Here is a 21,219-nt window from a genome sequence, read left to right as displayed (position 1 = left end):
TATTTCCAAAGTCAGGATCATTAGAATATAGATCTTTAATGTATTCAAATCCTAACATTTTAGTGTTCAAAGTAGAGATCAAGGTTTACCTTTGAGATAAAGCATCTGCAACAATGTTTTCCATACCTTATTTATATTTGATCACATAAGGGAATGATTCAATAAACTCCACCCATTTTGCATGACATCTATTCAACTTACTTTGGCTCTTCAAATGCTTCAATGATTCATGGTCAGTGCGAATGACAAACTCTTTAGGCCACAAGTAATGCTGTCAAGTCTCTAAAGCCCTCACCAATGCATACATCTCCTTGTCATAAGTTAGATAGTTTAAAGCTACTCCGTTGAGTTTCTCACTAAAATAAGCAAGAGGTTGACCTTCTTGTATTAGCACAGCTCCAATACCTATTCCTGATGCATCATACTCAATTTCGAAAGTTTTAGCAAAGTTAGGTAGTGCAAGTAATGGTGCAGAACTTAGTTTCTCCTTAACTTAGTTGAAAGCTGAAACTTGTTCACTATCCCAATGAAATCCAACATTCTTTTTAACAACTTCAGTTAAGGGTGCAACTATAGAACTAAAATTTTTAACAAACCTCCTATAGAAACTTGCCAATCCATGAAAGCTACGTACCTCAGTTATCGTTTTTGGCATTGGCCACTCATAAATTGCCTTAACCTTTTCTTCATCAACTGCTATTCCCTTAGCACTAACAATATAACCAAGAAACTCTATTTGACTAGTGCAAAAAGAACATTTTTGAAGGTTAGCATACAATTTTTCATTTCGTAAAACAAGTAGAATTTTTTGTAAATGATCGACATGCTCATCTAAATTCTTACTATAAATCAAGATGTTATCAAAATATACTACAACAAAGTTCCCAATATAAGCACGCAAAATGTGGTTCATTAATCTCATGAAAGTACTAGGTGCATTAGTTAGCCCAAATGACATGACTAACCATTCGTACAAACCATACTTAGTCTTAAAAGTAGTTTTCCATTCATCTCCCTTACGCATGCGAATTTGATGATAGACAGACTTCAATCAATTTTAGAAAAAATGCAAGAACCATATAGTTCATCTAGCATATCATCTAATCTAGGAATAGGATGACGATACTTTACCGTAATTTTGTTGATAGCCCTGCAATCAATGCACATTCTCCAAGTTCCATCCTTCTTAGGCACAAGCAAAACTGAACAAGGACTCAAACTTTCTCGGACATACCCTTTTCTCATCAACTCTTCAACTTGCTTTTGAAGCTCCTTCATCTCCATAGGATTGCTCCTATAGGATGGTCGATTAGGAATGGCTGCTCCTGGGATGAAGTCAATTTGGTGCTCTATTCCCCTAAGTGGTGGCAATCCATCAGGAACTTCTACAAGAAAGACATCATCAAATTCCTGTAAAAGAGATTTAACAACACTAGGCAAAGAAGGGTTAAGATTGTTAGTGTTGAAATAAGCATCCTTGTACAAAAGTACAATCATCGGCTGTTGAGAATAAAAAGCTCTCTTAACCTCTCTTTCTTTAACATAAAAGCTCCCTTTTTTACTCTCTTGCTCTATTTTTTTCTCTCACAATCTTTTCTTTTTTCACTCTCTTTTTTTATCCTCAATTGATCTTCATATACTTGCTTAGGAGTTAATGGTACAAGAGTTACACGTTTACCATGCATCTTAAAACCAACATATGCTTAGTGACCTTAACTTCCCCGCAATCATTCGACCATTGTAGTTTATAAGGTCTAGGATGCTTAGTGGTAGGTAAGCACAATTTCTCAACCAAGATAGTACTAGCAACATTAGTCCAACCTCCCTCATCTATAATCATACTACATACCTTGTCTTTGATGTGACAACGGGTATGAAATATGTTTTCTCATTGTTCTTCATCTCCTTCCTTCACTTGCACATTTAGAGCACGCCTAGTGACAAGGGCTTCACCTTCAACGGGATACTCTTCTACATCACTTTCCATCAATGGTGGCACGACATTATCATCTTCTGACTCACTCTCAGTTTCAATATCACCATTTTCTTTCAAAAGCATAATTCTTTTGTTTGGACATTGTGAAGCAATATGCCCTCTTCCCAAATATTTAAAGCATTTAATATTTCTATTTCTTGAAGATTGGATAGGTTCTTTACCTTTGACCAATGGAGAACCAACATCTTTATTCTTCAAAAACTCAGTCTTACTCTTTGATGCCAATTTATCATCTCTTTTGTTCCAACTAGATTTCCAAGTGGATGAATTTTGACCATGCTTGATTGAACCCTTCCTTTTGAGTTGCCTTTCAACTTTCATGGGCATATGCACCATATCTTCCAACTCCGCATAATGTTGCAACTCAACTATATTTGCAATTTCTGAATTCAAGCCTTGTAAAAATCTTGCCATGGTTGATTCTCGGTCCTCCTCCACATTGGCTCGAATCATGGCAATCTCCATCTCCTTGTGATATTCCTCCACAGTTTTGGATCCTTGGGTTAGACTTTATAGTGGTTGGTACAAATCTCAATAGTAATGTGATGGCACAAACCTCTTTCTCATAATAGATTTCATCTCTTCCCAAGTGCCAACGGGTCTCTCGTTGTTTCTTCTCCTACTTAGAATAATTTGATCCCACTAAATAATAGCATAATCAATAAATTCAACAGTAGCTAGTTTTACCTTCTTCTCTTCAGAGTAGTTGTGACAATTAAACACTAATTCAACTTTCTTTTTCCACACGAAATATACGTCTGGATCGCTTTTGCCTTGAAATGAAGGAATCTTCATCTTGATATTTCCCAAGTTTCTATCAACATAATCATTCATTCTTTCTCTTCTCCCACCAATTCTAACATGACCAGATCTGCCACTAGAAACTCTATCATCAATGTCCTCAGATACGCTATCATCATCATCATCATCATTGTTGTCATCACGGTTATATTTCTTTGAATTTCGTGTAGGAACTCTACCCGCTTGGCTATTTTGCAATCCTGAAATTACAGCATCTTATCTCTCTAATCTGTTGAGGATTTGATTAAATCTGATTTCCATGCATTCCAAGTGTTGTCTCAAGGCTCATTGTTCAAGTGTTTCTCTCGTTCTTGCTTCCTCTCCACTTGTCACCGTTAATGCAATCTGTTGACACTCAATCACTCAACTCACTAATGTTAGCTCTTTAAAGAACTTAGAATGGTGGCAATTTCCTTATAAGTGTTCATTGACTAATTTAAACTCCCAAGAGTATTAGGATAAAAGATAGGAATTGATATAAAAATACAAGTTGCAGAATTGAAAAATGATATTAAGGACTGAAAGGAAATTTGCCAGAATTAAATCTAGGCAGGACTTTAAAGAAAGATACGAAATTGGAAAACGCAAGTATACTAGGCAAGACTTTAAAGGAGATGCGGAATATACTAGGCAAGACTTTAAAGAAAGATACAGAATTGGAAAACGCAAGTATACTAAGCAAGACTTTAAAAGAGAAGCGGAGTATACTAGGCAAAACTTTAAAGAAAATACGGAATTGGAAAACACAAGTATACTAGGCAAGACTTTAAAGGAGATGCGGAGTATACTAGGCAAGACTTTAAAAGAGAAATGCAGAATTGGAAAATGCAAGTATAGAAATAATAATTCTCTATACCCACCTTTTTTTTTAAAAAAAAAAATTTCAACCCTTTTTTTTGCTGGAAATATTTTTTTCTTTTTTTTGAATTTCAACATTCTTTTGCTGAAAATATTTTTCCTTTTTTTTTTAATTTCGGCCTCTTTTTTTCTATAGCAACAAGACGACTAAAAACTCACTAAGATTGAGATGATAACGATAAGTAGATAATGTTGAACAAAATAAACAAAGATTCAAGCACAAAAGAAAAAGGATAATGAAATCGATCTAGAAAAACCAAAACTCTGATACCAAATGATGAAGAACCCACAACGAATGGAAGAAGAAAGAAAGAAAGAACTAAATCGATAAGATTGATGAAAAGAACCTCGACCCAATGCTTAGGAAAGCATGAACCTTGGTATAGAAGATGGTCGACGCCACAACCTTGGGATGGAGGTTGATAAGTCTTCGAACGGCACAAGGAAATGCCTTGATAAGTTCTAATTCAATGAAGAACCAACAAGTGAGAGCCTCACCGTGCTTTAGATTGAAAATATGTCAAAGATACATGTGTGGTCATCACCCCCTTTATTTATAGCTATAAGGTGACCAAAAAAAACCTAAAAGAATAAAAGAAAGCCCATTTAGTGATGTATACCCAAGGGCTGAAGATAGGAGAGATCAGTTATCACTTCCGGAAGGCCCAATTACAAGACTACGGGCAAAGCATTTCAAGGAAGCACTAAATGGGATAATCAAAAAATATTGGGAGGACTATGAGCAAGGAGAAACCAAGATAATCGCAACTGCTAGTCGTGGCCTAATCCACGTAATCGGGCATAACCATCCATGACTGGCCGCGCTTAATGGAAGAACGCTAATAAGCATGCAAAGCATGGGAATTTGTTCATGCATGAAGACTTAAGTATTTTAGATTGTTTAATGAAGCATGCAACTTGGGACTCTAATTGTGCATGCATTTATTTTGTTTTGGGTTTTTAGATAGCTTGTATGAGGCATGCAACATTGGGACTCTAATTGTGCATGTACTTATCTTGTATTTTTCCTTGTTCACTCCCATTATATAAGGGAGGGACATCTTAGTATGAAGGAACTTAGTTTTTTTGGTGAGATTGTGTGCTCTCTTAGTTCTTGAAAGAACTTGCTGAACTTATCGAGTCTACTCTCATGACGTTCAACCCATCGAAACTTATCACCCCTAGGTGTGGCGTTTCTTTCCTTCGTAGGCTTGGTTCGTGCCAATTCTTGGTTACAGGTCAAGGCTCACACTCTTGTCGTTTAGTTCTTGGGGTTCTATCCACCTTTGTTTCGGGTTCCATCACATTTATTGGTGGGGTTCGTATCATCTGGTATCAAAGCTTCGGTTCAAAGGCAAGTGTAAATCTATCTTTACTTGTTGTTCAGCCAAAAGCAAAAAAAAAATCATGGAAAAAAAAGAAAAAAAAAGAGCGCAACGAAAAGACAAAAAAAAAAGAAGAAGAAGAAGAAGAAGAAAGTGCAAAAAAAAAAAAAAAAAAAACTACTTGTGTGAATCTAAGTAAATTGTCTTCAACAATTCTTTTCTTGTTTTCCTTATTCTCAAACTTCTACTCTTTCATTTTCTCATAAATTCTGTCATCATAAGTTTCGGTGGTATCTTTTGAATTGCTACGTGATATTCTGATTTGTTCTAGAGTTTGATCAAGAACTAAGAGATATCATCAATTGAGAGCTACCACCCAAACATGATTTGAGTGCTTATGAGGTTTTCTTTCATTTTGCAGCCATGTCCAACAACCAGGAGGATGGAGAAAATGAGGGGGCTAGGCCACTTCCGAACCTGAAATTACAAGCATTGATGGGGGAGATGCAGCAGATGATGAGGGCGGAATTAGAATCTATCCATGAGAGGTTGGATCGGGTGGAGGATGGGACACCAAGAAGACATCAACAAGACCGTATTACTAGACCACAATGAAGACATGCCCAAGGGATTGATGTCGAAGAAGATGAAGAGGTTATTGTGGAAGACTTTGATGAGCAAAACTATAACCGGGGCAGGATTGGACATCGAGGAGATAGAAACGGAACTAGAAGAAATAATAATTTAGGAGGGATTAAGATGAAAATTCCAACCTTCCAAGGAAGAAATGACCCAGAAGCTTACTTGGAATGGGAAACTAAGATGGAAATGGTGTTTGATTGTGATGAATTCTCAGAGTTTAAAAAGGTGAAGTTAGCTGCCATTGAATTCACTGATTATGCTATTGTTTGGTGGGATCAAGTGGTGATGACTCGGAGAAGGAATAGAGAGCAACCTGTGTCCACTTGGGAGGAGATGAAAGTGCTCATGAGAAGGAGGTTTGTACCCAGCCATTATTATAGAAGCTTATATCAGCGGCTTCAAAGGTTATCTCAAGGCTCCAAAAGTGTGGATGAATATTTCAAGGAGATGGAGTTGTCCATGATCCGAGCTAATATCGATGAAGATCGGGAAGCCACCATGGCCAGGTTTTTACATGGTTTAAACCCAGAAATTGCTGAAATTGCTGATATTGTTGAATTGCAGCATTATATTGAGTTGTTAGACATGGTCCACCAAACACAAAAAGTGGAAGAACAACTCAAGAGGAGAGGATTGGCTAGGAGGGGACAACCAATGACTACTCATGGCACATGGCAGACAGCTCCAAAAAAAGGAGGAACAACCTCAAAATAAGCCAAAGTTTGAACCCTTCAAGAAGGCCAAACCTACACCATCTACTACTCAAGGTAATCGCGAGCCCATTTCCTCCAAAAATCGTGATATCAAGTGTTTTAAATGTCAAGGGCGTGATCATATAGCTAGTCAATGTGTGAACAAAAGGGTGATGGTAATAAATGCCCAAGGTGAACTTGAGTCGGAAGATGAGGATGAAATAGTTGAAGAAGTGCCACAAAAAGAGGGCAGTGATGATGAACAACATGCTATTATCGGAGACTTATTGGTGGCCCGACGAGTTCTCAATTTACAAGCTAAGGAGGAAGAAGGTAATCAAAGGGAAAACTTGTTTCATACCCATTGCTTTGTCAATAAAAAGGTTTGTAGTGTTATTATTGATGGGGGGAGTTGCACCAATGTGGCAAGTACTGATTTGGTGGAGAAATTGTCACTACCAACTCGGAAACATCCGTGACCTTATCGACTCCAGTGGCTAAACGATTGCGGAGAAATCAAGGTAACAAAACAAATCTTGGTAGCAATCTCCATTGGCAAATATAAAGATGAGCTGTTGTGTGACGTGGTTCCCATGCATGCATGCCATCTATTGTTGGGAAGACCTTGGCAATTCGATCGAAAGGTAACACATGATGACCTCACAAATAAGTATAGTTTTACTTTGAAAGGGCAACCTATTATTCTTGTACCGTTGACTCCAAGACAAGTTATGGAGGACCAGTTGAGACTACAAAAAGCAAATGAAAAGAAGAAAGAAAAAGAAATTGAGAGAAAAAAGAAGTAGAGGGAAAGGAAAATAAGAGGAAAGAGACAAAAGGAGTGGGCAAGGAAAGAAAATGGAGAGAGAAAGAAAAATATTTTTTATGCAAAAAAAAGTGAGATTAAGCGAGCTTTGTTTTCAAATCAGCTGCCCCTTATCCTTTTGTATAAGGAGACACTCTTGAGCACTAACGACCTTAACAATTCTTTGCCTAGTGTTATTGTTTCTCTCTTATAGGAATTCGAGGAGGTCTTTCCTGAACAGGTTCCACATGCTTTACCTCCCATTAGAGGAATTGAGCACCAAATTGACTTCATACCTGGTGCCTCCATTCCGAATCGACCTGCCTATAGAAGTAATTCGTAGGAAGCAAAGGAACTTCAGAGGTAAGTTAATGAATTATTAGAAAAAGGGTATGTTCAAGAAAGCATGAGTCCTTGCGCCGTGCCTGTGTTACTAGTTCCCAAGAAGGACGGAACATGGAGGATGTGTGTGGATTGTCGAGCCATCAACAACATCACGGTAAAGTATCGCCATCCAATTCCTAGGATTGATGATATACTTGATGAATTGTATGGTTCTTGTGTGTTCACAAAAATTGATCTTAGGAGTGGATATCATCAGATTAGGATGAAGGAAGGTGATGAATGGAAAACTGGTTTTAAAACTAAGCATGGCTTATATGAATGATTAGTAATGCCATTTGGTTTAACTAATGCTCCTAGCACTTTTATGCGTTTGATGAACCATGTTTTGCGTGCTTTCTTAGGGAAATTCGTAGTTGTATATTTTGATGATATTTTGATTTTTAGCAGAAGCTTAGAAGAGCATGTTACACATTTAAGGTTAGTTTTGAGTGTGCTAAAAGAAGAAAAGCTTTTTGCTAACCTCGATAAATGCACCTTTTGTACGAAGAAAGTTGTGTTTCTTGGTTTTGTTGTTAGTACTAAAGGCGTTGAGATGGATGAGGAAAAGGTGAAAGCAATCCAAGAGTGGCCAACACCGACAACAATTAGCCAAGTGAGGAGTTTCCATGGTTTGGCCAGCTTCTATCGATGGTTTGTTCGTGATTTTAGCAATATTGCAGCTCCTCTTACTAAAGTCATCAAGAAAAATGAGTCATTCAAGTGGGGAGAGGAGCAAGAGAGGGCCTTCAACAATTTGAAAGAAAAGCTAAGTTCTGCTCCTTTACTAATCCTACCAGATTTTTCTAAAACCTTTGAAATCGAATGTGATGCTTCTGGTGTTGGTATAGGTGTTGTGCTTATGCAGGAAATGAGACCCATTGCTTATTTCAGTGAGAAGTTGAGTGGAGCCACTCTCAACTATCCCACATATGACAAGGAAATGTATGCATTGGTGAGAGCATTGGAGACATGACAACATTACCTATGGCCAAAAGAATTCGTGATTCACACAGATCATCAATCTCTAAAGCATTTGAAGAGCCAACATAAGTTGAACCGACGCCATGCTAAATGGGTAGAATTCATTGAGACATATCCTTATGTGATCAAATACAAGCAAGGAAAGGAGAATGTAGTTGCTAATGCACTATCTCGAAGGTATGCTTTACTATCCACTTTAGATACGAAGTTACTTGGATTTGAATATATCAAGGATTTATATACTAACGATATTGATTTTTCTGAGGTGTTCAAAGCATGCGATAAGGTTGCATTTGGTAAGTTCTATAGGCATGATGGGTTTTTATTTCGTGAAAATAGATTGTGTGTGCCTATGTGTTCGTTACGTGAATTATTCACAATGGAAGCCCATGGTGGTGGATTGATGGGTCATTTTGGCGTTACTAAGACTTTAGGGGTTTTACAAGATCATTTCTTTTGGCCTCATATGAAACGCGACGTGGAAAGAATTTGTGAGAAGTGTATCACTTGCAAACAAGCTAAATCTAAATTGAAACCCCATGGCTTGTTTACTCCTTTGCCTATACCTAGTGAACCTTGGACTGATATTTCAATGAACTTTGTTTTGGGATTACCCCAGACCAAGAGAGGGAGAGATTCAATTTTTGTTGTGGTAGACAGATTCTCTAAAATGGCGCATTTCATTCCATGTCATAAAACCGATGATGCATCGCATATAGCTGAATTGTTCTTTAAAGAGGTTATTAGGTTGCATGACATGCCTAGGACCATTGTCTCTGATAGAGATGCAAACTTTTTGAGTTATTTTTGGAAGACTTTGTGGGAGAAATTAGGAACTAAATTGTTGTTCTCTACTACTTGTCACCCCCAAACTGATGGGCAAATTGAAGTGGTCAATCGAACCTTGTCCTTTTTACTTCGTGCGGTTATTAACAAGAATTTGAGAATATGGGAAGATTGTCTACCTCATGTTGAATTTGCTTACAATAGGAGTATACATTCTGCGACTAAATTTTCTCCATTTGAAATTGTTTATGGTTTCAATCCCTTGTCACCATTAGATTTGATTCCTTTAGCTGTAAGTGAGAATATAAACTTAGATGGTAAGAAAAAGGCCGAATTCGTAAAGAAGATTCATGAACAAGCATGACTGAATATTGAGAAAAGAACTCAGCAATACATGCAACAAGCTAACAAGGGGCACAAGAAAATTGTGTTTGAACCAGGAGAATGGGTTTGGTTGCACCTCCGAAAGGAGTGATTTCCAGACAAATGTCGTTCTAAACTTCTTCCTCGAGGGGATGGCCCATTTCAAGTATTAGAGCGCATTAATGATAATGCCTACAAACTTGAACTACCTGGTGAGTATGACGTACATTCTACTTTTAATGTTGCTGACTTATCCCCATTTGATGCAGGTGATGATTTGAGGACAAATCCTTTTCAAGAAGGGGAGAATGATGTATGCCCAAGGGCTGAAGATAGGAGAGATTAGTTATCACTTCCGGAAGGCCCAATTACAAGACTACGGGCAAAGCGTTTCAAGAAAGCATTAAATGAGATAATCAAAAAACATTGGGAGGACTATGAGCAAGGAGAAACCAAGATAATCGCAACTTCTAGTCGTGACCTAATCCACATAATCGGGCATAACCATCCATGACTGGCTGCGCTTAACGAAAGAACGCTAATAAGCATGCAAAGCATGGGAATTCGTTCATGCATGAAGACTTAAGTATTTTAGATTGTTTAATGAAGCATGCAACTTGGGACTCTAATTGTGCATGCATTTATTTTGTTTTGGGTTTCTAGATAGCTTGCATGAGGCATGCAACATTGGGACTCTAATTGTGCATGTACTTATCTTGTATTTTTCCTTGTTCACTCCCATTATATAAGGGAGGGACATCTTAGTATGAAGGAACTTAGTTTTTTTTTGTGAGATTGTGTGCTCTCTTAGTTCTTGAAAGAACTTGCTGAACTTATCGAGTCTACTCTCGTGGCGTTCAACCCATCGAAACTTATTACCCCTAGGTGTGGCGTTTCATTCCTTCGTAGGCTTGGTTCGTGCTAATTCTTGGTTACGGGTCAAAGCTCACACTCTTGTCGTTTAGTTCTTGGGGTTCTATCCACCTTTGTTTCGGGTTCCATCACTTTTATTGGTGGGGTTCGTATCATTTAGTAAAGGCCTATGTAGACTACTTAGCCATTTTAAGCTTATGGCTTTATTACAACCCAAATAAGAGTAGAATTAAGTCTAAATTAAGCCTACATATCCATACTACATAGACATGAGACTTAAATGCTAATTAAGCTCATCTAAGGCTTGAATTAGGTTGACTATGCTGAATGACTTGCTCTTGGTCAAACCTTCTTCAATGGTAGCTTTGGCCTTCACATCTTCAATTAGTACTTTAAGTGCTTCCTTCATCTTTCTAGCCTTATCCCTTGTAATTGGGCCTTCATTGATGCATAATGGATCATCATTAACATCTAGAGTGGTGTTGGATTTTTCGGTCCGTGAAAATCGCGTTTTCGCGTCGTGGAAACCCCGAAAGCCCTAGCCACCGGATCCGTGCAAAGAAAAATCTTTCAAAATTATGAGTACGAGTTTCATAACCTTGATCTACAGTAGATCGACAAAGGGAAAAACTTTTATACCTTCGATGTATGCCCTTTTCGTATCCCGCTCGTCCACGGAGATGCCGGATCTCTAGTTGTCAAGATAGACAACACTCTATGTGTATCCACACAAACACACTAGATGGAGAAGACCAAACAAAGGTGTGCTAGCACCTAGGATGTTCGGCCAAGAAGGAGGAGAGGGAGAGCAAGAAGAGAGCAAGAGGAAGAAGATGATGTGAATTCCCTTGAATGAGAAAATGAATTCTCATTCAACACAAAAGTGGCCGGCCACTTTCACAAAGTGTAACCCCCATTTTTGTATTAAGTGTGGCCATTAAAGAGATTTGTAACCTCCATGAGGTAGCACACACATGTGCTAAACATGATGAGATGGAACCTCATCATTGGACACTTAATGCCAAGTCACAAATGATGTGGCATAAAGTCAAGTCAAACTTGACTCTTCATCTTTCTCTCAAGTCAAGTCAAACTTGACTTAATCTCTCTCATGGTTGATCTAATCCAACTATTTAATTCAAGCCAATTTAATATAATGAATCTAATTCATTTAATTAAATTGATTCAATGAGTCATAATCTAAATTAGACTCATTGAACACATGAATCAACTTGAGTCCAACTCAATTAGCCCAATTAGGATTACTCTTAATCCAATTTGATTTATCAAATGAATCTAATCCTCTTGGTTCATCATATGAACATAATTTCCACCTAATTGTCCTTAGTGTGTGACCCTATAGGTTCTTGTAACGTTGGCAATGGCCCTAAACCCATTTAGGAGCATAAGTAATGAGCGGTATCTAGCAACACATCATTACTACCCAAGTTACAAGAATGTTGAGATCCAACATCACCTTGTGACTACTAATTATGACTCCTCACAATATATGACAAGTGTCTTTCTATCCTAGACATCTAGATTGATCAATGTGAGACATAGACCGTGTCATCCTCTGACCAATCTAAATCTTGAACTCCAAGTAGACTCAATAAATCAAATGAGCTCAATATCTCATATTGACTCATTTGGGCATAGCCATGCACTTCGTGGTCTCACTCTATCAAGAATATCGATGTCGCTCCCGTCATATAGGAGGGGTAGATCCCATCTACATCACTCACATCCCTCTGCATTGTAAAATACCGAAAATAGGCGAATATGAATAAGGGAATTTTCCGGAATTTTTGGACAATTTTCGGGAATTTTTCGGAGCTTGTACGGACGAGTTCACGGGGATAAAAACGGGGCCCCGAGAAAGCCTGTTTGGGCTACCCATTTAAGAGAGGAAAAGATTTATTTATTTGTCTCTTTTTCATTTTCTTATTTATTATCTTATTTCTTTTATTTTCTCTCATTCTCGCCGTTCTCTCTTATCTCCCCGACGCCGCCGAGCCTTCTCCTCCTCCTTGCCCTAACCGCCGGCCGACGGTTTCTTCTTCCCGAACGCCGGCGACCGGTTCATTGCCGGAGCCCTAGCACCGCCGCCCGACCGCCTGCCCGAGCCAAACTCCTCTCCTCTGCTTGCCCTAGCCGTGCGTACCCGACGCTGCCGCCGGCCGAGTTCTTCCTTCCCGCACGAAACAGTGCAGCGACAGCCGCTCCTCCCCGCTGCGTACGTTGATCCCGACTCCTCTGTGCCGGCACCCGAGCCCTAGAGCCGACGGCCACCTTGTGCCCTAGTGCTCTTTGCCATTGATCAAGTCCACGGTGAGGTTTTGTTTGGTTGGAAATTTAGTAGGTGCAAGGATTTTTATTTTTTTATCCGGTTTGCTTGTGGTGTGCTTTGGTCCAGCGATTCACCTGGTTGCCAGTAGCAACGATCTTGGCAGAGGATCATCAAAAGAGGGGCTGTGAGGAAGAGGTAAGGTTAGATTGTTGTTTGGATTTGTAATCTTTAATTTTTATCCAACCTTGGATCAATTGAGTTGTTGGGCAGTGGCTGAAAGGTTGTTGTTTGTGGTGTTCTTGATCAAGCAACTCATCCTTGTTTCCAGTAGCTGGTTTTATTTCGACATCTACAATAGTTGATTGAGGTAAGGTGTAGTAATTTTGATTCATGATGTATGAATGAATTGGGTTTATGTGTTGATCAGAGATTTGCCCTAATTTAGGGTTAGAGAGTTATTTAGCTATTTATGAGAATGTAGCTAAATAAAAATATATGCAATTGGTAATACAGGATCTTGACGCGAAACGAATATCTCGGAGTCAGAATTGGACATTTCGATTGGAGGCGGGTACTTTTGACTTATGTCATTTGATATGCTTAGTAATTAAATTAACATGTTGCATTAATTGTGTTTCTTATCTGTTTTCGGTTAATCACTACCCAAATCTTACATGCTTGATTGATTGATTGGTTTTGCGTCTCAGGTATATTTTACCTGTTTATACATGCTTATAGGGGTAGTGATATGCCATGCTTGACCATGTTCAGGACCTAGGTTTTATACCTTCTGTATACCTTGGGATTGTTTTGGATTCGTTGACCTTTGATGCATTTTTATATATATGTGGATTAGGTCAGGATATTCTTGTGGTTAGTGCCATGCACCATTTGCATGATTGCATGCTGTGCGATAGTCCGCTCCATTATTGTTGAGCACATCGCCAGTTACATGGAACTGCACACACCACCACTCATGGGTTAGTGGTCGATTCAGGCTGAGTGTGTTGTAGCAGGGACTCTGTTAGGCACCGTTGGTCCGCTCATGGGTAGTGTGACACAACGTGTTATCCGGCAGGGATTCCTCCCCGTATTTGAGTACCGGGAGTTGAGAGCATTGCGCTCCCCCATCTATGATTTGGGGTAGGAGGATAGGTGTACTCCGACAGCATCCCGTCCACTCGGTCACTTATCAGGAGTAGTGACGATAGAGTGCACGGTTGTCACAGCCCTACCCACTCGGCCTCACTATTGTGTGTGAGATGATCGACTGGCGTCAGGGGTGACCAGGACGCATCATTGGCATCATATGCATGATGCATTTATTGCTTGTGTTTGTGGTTGCTGCATTTATATGCTGCATATTGTTTGGATACCTATGTTTGACATGCATACAGGATTTCCTTATCCCTCGGACTGTTTGACCTTATACTCAGGACCTGGTTAGTACAGTATTCTCCTGTTTATTTCAGATGCATTCTTATCTTTCTTATCAGGAGACTGTACGCATGATTAGTGCTAGGTGTTGTTTCTTTACTTTGCATATCAACTGTACCTGCTGAGTGTTGGACTCACCCCGCCTCCATTGTTGATATTTTCAGGTTGATGCTGTCCGGAGGGAGTTCCAGTCGCTAGTCCCCACTGCACGTAGTACTACTCCGCTGCTGGTTTTTGAGTTGTTGTTTCATTTTAGCTTTTCGCTATCAGACTTTGTTTTAGTTTTGTTTTGGACTTACATATGGATATTGTATGGAATCTTTCCGTTGGATGGATTTTTAGTATGATTTGGATTTACTCTACTACATGCCTGCCTGGACGGCAGAAGAGGTAAGAAAAATCGGATTTGGGCTTTACGAGTGTAGTTGAGTAGGGTTGATTTCGAGTCAGAGTATTACTATGTTGTTTATTTTATTAACTGCGTGGTTGTGACAGCCAGAGGCTGAATATATATATAAACTGCGTGGTGATTGATTTTTATTTACTGTTATTATTCTAGCCGCCTGTGGTTGAAGTATTTAGTGCTTGTAGAAAGTTTTGATTGTCCGCCGTACAGGGGAGATGCTGCCGAAATTTTCTCGGACAGAGACTCTTCTGGGGGCGTGACAATTTAGTGGTATCAGAGCACAGTTTTACGATCTTTTGTTTCGTATTTTGGATTTTCGGGATTTATCTGATACCAATTTATTGGTATCAGAGCAGGTTATGGATACTTGCTTTTGGTGTTCTGGAGATTTATCGGATACCTGTTGTTGGTATTCTGGATATTTGGGTTAGCCAGGTTTGCGAGTCAAACTGGGCATTATCGGATTTTCGATATGGTTATATTTCGGATTTCCGTTGCGGATTTATTTGGATTTCCGGCGATATGTACGTTCGGAATTTTGAGGTCAAATTGGGGACTGGACAGCGACGGAACATCTCCAGACGGCAAATAGGTATGTTGTTATTTTATGTTGGTTATATTGGTATTGATATCTGTAATTTAATTTAACAGATATGAGACGATCTACTCGTATTGCTGCGAGACGTGGTGCTGGACGACCACGTGCGAGGACCACGGGATCTCTGGATATGCCAGAGATGCCCACTGTTGATGAGCCTGTCAGTCAGGGACAGACTCAGGATGCAGCGGGAGCATCGGGCTCTCAAATCCTGATAGCTCCTGTAGAGATACCTACTTTGGCCACACCGCCTACCCTGTTTACCGTACCATCAGGGGTACCATTGGTGTACCCGACATCTGCTCCAGCGCAGCCTACAGCGTATTCAGTACCACCGCCACATGGACCTACAGTGTACCCTACACCAGTGGCACCATACCGGCTGCTCCACATCCGGTACCTTTTTCTACCGTACCTCCGATTGCCACCACTTTTGTTCCCAGTACCACGGCTTATGCTCCGGTATAGACCGGAGTTCCTCCTCCGGTTATTTCCGCGATACCATCGTAGTATCGCTCCGGTGTTTCCCAATTCTGCAGTCCCGACCATCGATATTGTGTGCCACGAGCTAGGATTCCGGCCGAGTCGATGAAGACTCGTTTCACTCTTTTCCGCGGAGATCTCGATCCGAGTATGGCTCTGTCATGGATAGAGACTATGGAGCAGACTTTCTTCTATATGGCTTGCTCCGAGTGGGAGAAAGCAGAGCTGGCTGCTTACCATTTACGGGATGAAGCTAATGCCTGGTGGGTTACTCAGCGTTCTATTATTGGTGAGCGCAACGTCACATGGACCAGGTTCAGAGAGGCTTTTGAGAGCCGTTTCTTTCCACTGTCCTATCAGATGGCTCGCCGACAGGATTTTATGAGTCTGAGGCAGAATAATCGCTCAGTGACCGAGTATAATACTGAATTCCTCCGGTTGGCTCAGTTTTGTCCAGAGTTAGTTGCGGAGGACAGAACTCGCATGATGCAGTTTATACAGGGATTGGATGGTTATCTGCATGTACAGCTTGCCGGATTAGGGATTTCATCTTACTCTGATGCATTGAATCGAGCTTTGATGATAGAGTTAGCTCGGCAGACAGCATATCCGGACAGGAAAAGAAAGCATACGGGTCAGACATCAGGGCAGGTCCAGCAGACTCAGGCGACAGGACAGCCTCAGAGTAGTCGCAGACGGTCAGGTCAGGGTACTTCTGGGGCGTCTCGTAGGGCGGTCTTCTTCAGGACGTTTCCGGTTTTCTCAGCAGAACCGTCAACCACCTTCCGGTGATACTCATTGTTTCAGATGTGGATCCAGAGATCACCTCACCCTAGCTTGCTCTCTGGGGCAGTCAGTTTGCTTTTATTGCAAACTGCCGGGGCACCAGAGCCGAGATTGTCAGCTGAAGGCTCAGCACACGGCTTCCGGAGGGTCAGGTCAGAGGGGACAGTCTAGTCAGTCAGGGGCATATCGAGGAGGGCAGAAAGCCCAATCTTCACAGCGTCAGCAGGGAGCAGCTCCCTCCGCAGCAGCATTTGGCATGCTTGGACAGGAGTACTCCAGTGCTTCTGTAGCACCCCAGAGTTTTGCTCCAGGACCTTATTATCCGACTCAGGGGCAGTATCAGACTCAGTTCCAGCCAGCTGCACAGTATCAGTCACCATCCTCTCAGTCTTATCTGGCACATAGTCCAGCAGCGCCTCAGTGGCAGGCTTCTGCCCAGCCGCAGCAACCGGGAGGATGCTCAGCGGGCCGACGGATCCGTTTTCCGCGGTACGATTTCCATTTATGCATTTACTGCTGATATTTTGATTGATACTGGTAGTTCGCATTCTTTTATATCCCGTACTTTTATGCGGGAGATTGGTAGATTACCTACTGTTAGGTTGCGGCGATTGACTGTCTCCCTACCGTCCGGTGATACTTTAGACGTCACCCAGGAGATCAGAGGTTGCCCGTTAGATTTTGGCAACATGATACTTACGGTAGATCTTCTAGTATTGGAGATGGTCGAGTTTGATATCATTCTTGGTATGGATTGGCTATCAGTATATCATGCTACCGTTGATTGCCAGACGAGGGTGGTCACCTTCCGGCCTCCGAACCAACCCTCGTGGAGTTTCACTGGCATTAGAGACGACGGCATCTCGATTATTTCGGCGATTCAGGCGCAGAAGCTGCTGTCACATGGCTGTCATGGTTCCTGTTGTCCGGGAATACCCAGATGTATTTCCAGAGGAGCTGCCAGGTTTGCCTCCCAGAAGGCCAGTGGAGTTCGCTATTAAGCTGATTCCGGGAACCTCACCGACATCGAAAGCTCCGTATCGTATGGCACCAAAAGAGTTGAACGAGATGAAGGTTCAACTCCAGGAGCTTTTAGACAGGGGATTCATTCGCCCTAGTGTTTCACCATGGGGTTCTCTAGTTCTATTTGTCAAGAAGAAAGACGGCACCATGAGGTTATGTATTGACTACAGGCAGCTGAATTCAGTGACCGTCAGAAATAAATATCCATTACCACGGATTGAGGATTTGTTTGATCAGCTCAGAGGTACATCAGTGTATTCTAAGATTGATCTGCGATCCGGATATCATCAGCTGAGAGTCAGAGACTCAGATATTCAGAAGACAGCTTTCCGTACCAGATACGGTCATTATGAGTTTTTGGTAATGCCATTTGGGCTTACCAATGCTCCAGCGGTGTTTATGGACTTGATGAACCGCATCTTTCTGGAGTATCTGGATCAGTTTGTTATCGTTTTCATTGATGACATATTGGTCTACTCTCGTTCCGAGGAGGAGCATGCACAGCATCTTCGCACAGTCTTGGAGATTCTTCGACGACATCAGCTGTACGCGAAGTTCAGCAAGTGTGCATTCTGGTTATCCTCAGTTGGTTTTCTGGGACACGTGGTTTCTAGCAGAGGTATTTCAGTTGATCCTCAGAAGATCGAGGCTGTCACCGGTTGGGAGCAGCCGAAGTCAGTTCAGGAGATCCGCAGTTTTCTAGGATTGGCCGGATATTACCGACGTTTTGTCGAGGGCTTCTCGCGTATTGCTATGCCACTGACACGTCTTACCCGGAAAGGCGTGAAGTTCATATGGTCCGAGGATTGCGAGACCAGCTTTCAGGAGCTGAAGCGGAGATTAGTGTCGGCTCCAGTTTTGGTTTTACCTTCTGGAGAGGATGGATTTGTACTTTACACCGATGCGTCTCTACAGGGTTTGGGCGCTGTTCTGATGCAGCACGGCAGAGTAGTTTCTTATGCTTCTCGTCAGCTGAAGGAGCATGAGAAGAACTACCCAGTTCATGACTTGGAGTTAGCTGCCATCATCTTTGCTCTGAAGCTTTGGCGTCATCATTTATACGGTATCACATTTGAGATTCTCACTGATCATAAGAGTCTCAAATACATTTTCACTCAGAAGGAGCTTAATCTTCGACAGAGGAGATGGATGGAGTTCCTGAAGGACTACGATTGTACCATTAGCTACCACCCGGGAAAAGCTAATGTGGTTGCAGATGCACTCAGCAGGAAGTCCAGAGGGACTTTGGCTTGCCACCGGACTTGATCACGTTGATTCAGAGTTTCTCGGAGTTAGATCTTGAGGAGCAGGGACCGACAGATCAGGGTATTCTGGTTACCATGGTTGCTCAGTCGTCGATCAGGACGAGGATCCGAGAGGCACAGGCCAGTGATCAGCATTTGCAGTTTATTGGCAGTCAGATAGCTTCCGAGTTTACACGAGACGAGGAGGGTATTATATTCTTCCGAGGCAGATTATGCGTACCTCAGTCTCATCCGGTCTTACAGGAGCTACTTCAGGAGGCACACCATTCTTGATTTGCGATCCATCCAGGCGAAACCCGTATGTATCGAGACTTGAGACGTTCCTATTGGTGGAACGGTATGAAGAAAGACATCGCGGATTTCGTAGCTAGATGTCTTGTTTGTCAACAGGTGAAGGCTGAGCACCAGAGACCTGCAGGATTACTTCAGCGGATTCCTATTCCTGAGTGGAAGTGGGATCACATTACCATGGACTTTGTGGTAGGGTTACCGAGGACACGACAAGGCCATGACGCGATTTGGGTAATCATTGATCGATTAACCAAATCAGCGCACTTCTTAGCGATTCGGAGGACTGATTCCCTGGATCGATTGGCAGATCTGTATTGCCGAGAGATTATCAGACTACATGGTGTTCCGTTGAGTATCATTTCGGATAGAGATCCACGGTTCACGTCTCGTTTCTGGCAGAGTCTGCAGCAGGCCTTAGGCACACAACTCCGTTTCAGTACAGCTTTCCATCCACAGACAGATGGACAGTCAGAGCGGACCATTCAGACTTTAGAGGACCTGCTGAGGTCATGTGTTATGGATTTCGGAGGCAGTTGGGAGGACCATCTGCCGTTGGTAGAGTTTGCCTACAACAACAGCTTCCATTCGGCTATCCAGATGGCACCGTTTGAGGCGTTGTATGGTAGACCTTGTCGGACACCCGTCCTTTGGGATGAGGTTGGAGAGGCCCAGTTGTTGGGACCTCATAGAGTTCAGCAGGATGCAGAGTTGGTCCGTACTATCAGACGGAGGATGTCAGAGGCGCAGGATCGCCAGAAGAGTTATGCTGATCGGAGACGCAGACCACTAGAGTTCTCTGTTGGCGACCATGTATTTCTACGAGTTTCACCCACGAAAGGGGTGAAGAGATTTGGCCTCAGAGGTAAGCTAGCTCCGCGGTACATTGGTCCCTTCGAGATCTTGGAGAGGATCGGAGCAGTAGCTTACCGACTGGCACTACCACCGTCCCTGTCAGGCGTGCACGATGTATTTCATGTATCCATGCTGAGGAGATATGTACCCGATCCGACGCATGTGCTGGCAGATATCCCAGTTCCAGTTCAGCCTGACATTACCTATGAGGAGGTTCCGGTACGGATTCTCGACCGGAAGGAGCGTCAGTTGCGGAACAAGACCATCCGGCTGGTTAAAGTCGGATGGCAGCATCATTCGGACGAGGAGGCTACTTGGGAGCTCGAGGATACGATCCGAGCTCGATATCCCCATCTTTTCACTTGAGGTATGTGATTTATTTACCGTTCAGCATTTATACTCTATATCTGTTGTTAGTACTTGCTGATGGTAGATAACGAAATTTGGGGACCAAATTTTTATTAGTGGGGGAGAATGTAAAATACCGAAAATAGGCGAATATGAATAAGGGAATTTTCCGAAATTTTTGGACATTTTTCAGGAATTTTTCGGAGCTTGTACGGACGAGTTCACGGGGATAAAAACGGGGCCCCGAGAAAGCCTGTTTGGGCTACCCATTTAAGAGAGGAAAAGATTTATTTATTTATCTCTTTTTCCTTTTCTTATTTATTATCTTATTTCTTTTATTTTCTCTCATTCTCGCCGTTCTCTCTTATCTCCCCGACGCCGCCGAGCCTTCTCCTCCTCCTTGCCCTAACCGCCGGCCGACAGTTTCTTCTTCCCGAACGCCGGCGACCGGTTCATTGCCGGAGCCCTAGCACCGCCGCCCTAGCCACCCGGCGCCACCCGACCGCCTGCTTTCTTCCCACCGGCGCTGACGCCGAGCACCGCTCCTCCCCGCTGCGTACGTTGATCCCGACTCCTCTGTGCCGGCACCCGAGCCCTAGAGCCGACGGCCACCTTGTGCCCTAGTGCTCTTTGCCATTGATCAAGTCCACGGTGAGGTTTTGTTTGGTTGGAAATTTAGTAGGTGCAAGGATTTTTATTTTTTTATCCGGTTTGCTTGTGGTGTGCTTTGGTCCAGCGATTCACCTGGTTGCCAGTAGCAACGATCTTGGCAGAGGATCATCAAAAGAGGGGCTGTGAGGAAGAGGTAAGGTTAGATTGCTGTTTGGATTTGTAATCTTTAATTTTTATCCAACCTTGGATCAATTAAGTTGTTGGGCAGTGGCTGAAAGGTTGTTGTTTGTGGTGTTCTTGATCAAGCAACTCAACCTTGTTT

At 42.1% G+C, this 21,219-nt stretch overlaps 1 pseudogene; it reads left to right on the top strand.

Moving 5' to 3' along the window:
* The window catches only part of LOC122031351, a 33,756-nt pseudogene that overhangs the window by 1,892 nt on the left and 10,645 nt on the right, over positions 1-21,219 (top strand).

Source organism: Zingiber officinale, chromosome 11A (genome assembly GCF_018446385.1).
Source record: "Zingiber officinale cultivar Zhangliang chromosome 11A, Zo_v1.1, whole genome shotgun sequence".
In the NCBI taxonomy this organism is placed as follows: domain Eukaryota; kingdom Viridiplantae; phylum Streptophyta; class Magnoliopsida; order Zingiberales; family Zingiberaceae; genus Zingiber; species Zingiber officinale.
Note: the sequence above shows the minus strand (reverse complement) of the source record. Positions and strands in the feature narration are given on the sequence as shown.